The 4,473-nt window shown below is 34.5% G+C and overlaps 1 pseudogene; it reads left to right on the forward strand.

The window, feature by feature from the left end:
* The first annotated feature begins 2,462 nt into the window (after positions 1 to 2,462).
* Positions 2,463 to 4,226, forward strand: LOC142556912 (uncharacterized; annotated as a pseudogene).
* The last annotated feature ends 247 nt before the right edge of the window (positions 4,227 to 4,473 follow it).

Raw genomic sequence — 4,473 nt, forward strand, 5'->3', positions numbered from 1 at the left:
TCACGTATTATGATTCACGTGAAAAATTTGCGCAATTTCTCAAAATCATTACTTTATTTTTCTCAAAATCAATTCTTATAAACATACACTAGTTCATACTAAAAAAATTAAAATTCTATAAAACTTTTAGTATTAATAAAAATTAAATAAAGATATAATAAAATATGTAGTAACATCATAATTGTATTATCATCATATTAGCTAAATTTAATAAATTTGTGTGTTATTGTAAATATAGTCTAAAAATGTATTTGGAACTTAAAGCTAATTTTAAAAATGAACTTACATTAAGTTTTTCAACCTTTTGAGCAAAACGCGAGCGAAAGTCAAATTTGATTATAAGTATTTGCGGAAGATCATTTTAAAAAATTACTCATAATTAACCAAAAAATTTTCAAATTTACGTCAATATAGTAAAGCTAACAAAATACAAAAATAAGGCAAAAATAAAAAAATACAGAAAAACTAAAAATAAAAAAATTTGTAAAATTTGGGTGGGCTGGAGTCCACCCTAGCCAAGGGTGGCTCCGCCCCGATATATATATATATATATATATATATATATATATATAATTCGATAATTCTTATACATTTAATGTTTGATTAGATTTATTATATTTTTATGTATTATTTGATCTATTACTCGAGTTTGGATAACTAAAATTATATTAAAAATAAGTACACATTATTACACTATTAATTTCATAATACTTTAATGTTTGGTCGGTTGGTAAACTATTTTCAAATTTGTCTGTAAAAAAAAAAACCAAATAAAACTTCTCCACACTTCACGATTAGGGCGCGTGACACCTAGCCGGAGCTAACCCCCGGCACGCGCCCATATGACTCATAGCAGTGGCAGCGCCATGCATGGGGCCTTCCCGTTAATTAACTTATCCCAATTCTCAAATCCATTTATTTCAAAATATCATCCACTGCACTTCATCCGTCTGTCTCAAATATATGACGATATATATTATATGTGTATATATATCCAGCTTCACTACTTAAAAATTCTATTAAAAACATTTAAATAATAAATAAATTATGTCAATTGAACATTTGATAATTTCATCTATGATGAAATAAAAGGAAAATTTCACAATTTCCATTATACGTAAACAACCTATAAACTTCTTTATAAACATTCTATTTTATCTTCATCGAATTACAATAGTCAAATTCAACTCTCTGAATTCGACTATCTCGACGGAAACACAAAATCCAATACGTTTGTGACTCTCAATGGTTAAATGATACTTGTGTGACACTCAATGGCTCAACGATATAACTAGATTTTTGTTCACAAATTCATGTGATTCAGAATAACATTTGTTCATATTCGGACTTACCCTAATTAGCTTCATTTATTTCATCAACCCCTCGATCAATAATGTCAGAACTAAAGTATAATTTTATCCATCGAATCATGGTAACTGTTAGCTAGTGTGTAGTGTTATCTCCATAAACGTGTTTAACAATTACGTTTCTTAGTTGCTGCTATAAATAGAAGCAAGCTTATCTCTTGTAGAGGTTAATGCACAGACAAAAATAAATTCTCTTGTTCATATCGTGTGCACTTTAACATGGTATCAGAGTTAAACACAATCCAGATGGGTCAGTAGATAAGTTCAAAGCACGTCTAGTTGCGAAGGGTTATACTCAACAACCCGGCATAGACTTCCATGATACATTCTCGCCGACTGCCAAGATTGTCACCATTCGGTGCTTATTGAGTTTATCGGCAGCTTATCAATGGCCTATTACTCAAATGGATGTGGCTAATGCGTTTCTTGAAGGTGATCTCGATGAAGAGATATTTATGACCTTGCCGCTTGGTTATCATGCCCAAGATAAACATAAGGTGTGTCGATTGCGCAAATCATTATATGGACTTAAGCAAGCGTCTCGACAATGGAATCTTAAGTTTGCTGGGATCTTGAATACTGCTGGATACATACAATCACAACATGATCATTCCTTGTTTGTTAAAAAGAGTTCCAACCATATTGTGATCCTTGTGGTATATGTGGATGACATAGTGATTACGGGTAGTAGTGAGGATATGATCACTGATTTGAAGCGTTTTTTACATTCCCAATTACAAATCCGTGACCTTGGGAGATTGAAATATTTTTTGGGCATTGAGATTGCTCGTTCCCCTGCTGATATTTATCTCAATCAACGTAAGTATGCACTGGATCTTATTGAGGATGTTGGTGTTTCTTGCAGCAAGCCTTTTGATACTCCAATGGAACAAAACAGAAAATTGATAATCGTGGGAGCTGGATTCCATCATTACTTCAAATTCAGCTGTACCACGTGACGATCCATTACTTCCCGATCGAGATGCCTATCAGCGGTTAGTTGGTCGATTAATATATCTTACCATTACTCGACCCGATATTTGTTATGTTGTGCAGCACCTTAGTCAGTTCATGCATTCCCCAAAGAAATCCCACATGGATGCTGCTATTCGAGTAGTGAAGTATTTGAAAGGTTCTCCTGGTTTGGGTATTTTACTATCATCACAGAATTCTTTGGCCATTTCCGCCTATTGTGATTCTGATTGGGCTTCATGTCCGATGTCTCGCCGTTCTTTGACTGGTTTTTGTATTCAACTTGGTACCTCCTTGTTATCTTGGCGCACCAAGAAACAGAATACCGTCTCAAGATCATCAGCAGAGGCTGAATACCGCGCAATGGCTGCTGCAACCTGTGAGATTGTTTGGATCCGTGGTCTTCTCAGTGACATGGGGCTTACACTCACTAGTCCAGCGAGTTTATTCTGTGATAATAAAGCTGCACTCCACATTGTCGCAAATCCGATGTATCATGAACAAACTAAACATATCGAAATAGACTGCCACTTGATCCGAGAAAAGCTCAAGTTATGAATCATTAAGACATCCCACATTTCTACTCACAATCAACTTGCCGATGTCTTCACGAAGAGTTTGAGCAGAGAACAACATGCCTTTTTGCTGTCCAAGCTTGGTCTTTGTAATCTATACCAAGCTTGAAGGGGTTGTGTTAGCTAGTGTATAGTGTTATCTCAATAAACGTGTTTAGCAATTACGTTTCTTAGTTGCTGCTATGAATAGAAGCAAGATTATCTCTTGCAGAGGTTAATGCACAGACAAAAATAAATTCTCTTGTTCATATCGTGTGCACTTTAACAGTAACAACGTTTAGTAGCATTGCTCCTTGAACAGTCTGAAGGATAGTTGTTCAGTACATAATCAAATGATCACTCATCTGTATGAATAGACATCTCCAAGCCTTTATCAATAAAATATAATGTCTACATCACATATGTTAATCTCAAACTCAAGCGATCTTTATCCTTATTTTAGGCGGTTGAATCGAATAAAAACCAGTATATAATATATAATATGCTTTCTAATGAGTTTCATAATTTCGTGGAGAGATAGACCTCTTGATACTTGTTATACATTCAAACACTTTATATATATATATACACACGTAATATAATATAATTTATATAAATATACAAACAAAATAAATATCATAATTAAAAAAAAACATAAAATATTATCAAATAACTATGCACCACCAATACAAATCTTAATTCATTCTAACTTCCACACAAGAAAATCATCAAAATACTTCTCTCTCTCGAAGTTCTCATCCGTCTTCCTCAAGGAACACAAGAACCTGACTCCGAAGTTATCCAGTGCCACTGCTGTGAAGCGAGTGAGTTCTAGCACGAAAGTTGTCATACGCAAGTACCTAAAAAAGGTGAAGCCTTTATACGAAAAGCTCTCCCAAAAACAACAGCAGCACCACCAACAGAAAATGTCTCCGCCGCCGCCATACCCTCCACCAGCACGTCCTCCTCCTCCTCCTCCACCGTCATCTGAGAATCCAGAAATCCACAAATTCAGCCCGGTGCATGATGAAATATAAAGATTAAGAAACCACAACACGTTTAAAATATCCACGGGTGAACACTTCTTTTTTCAGGAAACTTGGTGTATCCCAGAAGAAGTTCCATTTCCGGCTGCCCATCATCGATCGGATCATCACCTGGCGACAATAGAAACGGGTTCGTGTTTTCGAAAACGGGTCGTTCAGGATCGGGCATGTGTCATTCAGATGCTTCTTCATCAATGGAGGAACTGCAGAGTGCAATTTAGAGCGCAATTGCGCACTGCAAAAACTTCAGGCTTCCGCATAAGAACACGATCAGTAATGGGATTTGAGATTAATAGAATGAATAGTTTGATATGTAGATTAAATTAACTGAGACTATTTGTTGTTTAATTAACATCTTTTTTTTTCATTACTTAACTAAATTTATGGATCAGTCGTGAATTATTTGTTATGCGTGTGATCTAATGTTCAATATTTTGGATTTTCTCTTTATTTGATTTACAAGAATTTTTTGCAATTTTGAGTTTTGATTGACTCCATTAATTTACTATATAATTAATATAATATGAATCTTTT

Source organism: Primulina tabacum, chromosome 9, assembly GCF_025594145.1.
Source record: "Primulina tabacum isolate GXHZ01 chromosome 9, ASM2559414v2, whole genome shotgun sequence".
NCBI lineage: Eukaryota > Viridiplantae > Streptophyta > Magnoliopsida > Lamiales > Gesneriaceae > Primulina > Primulina tabacum.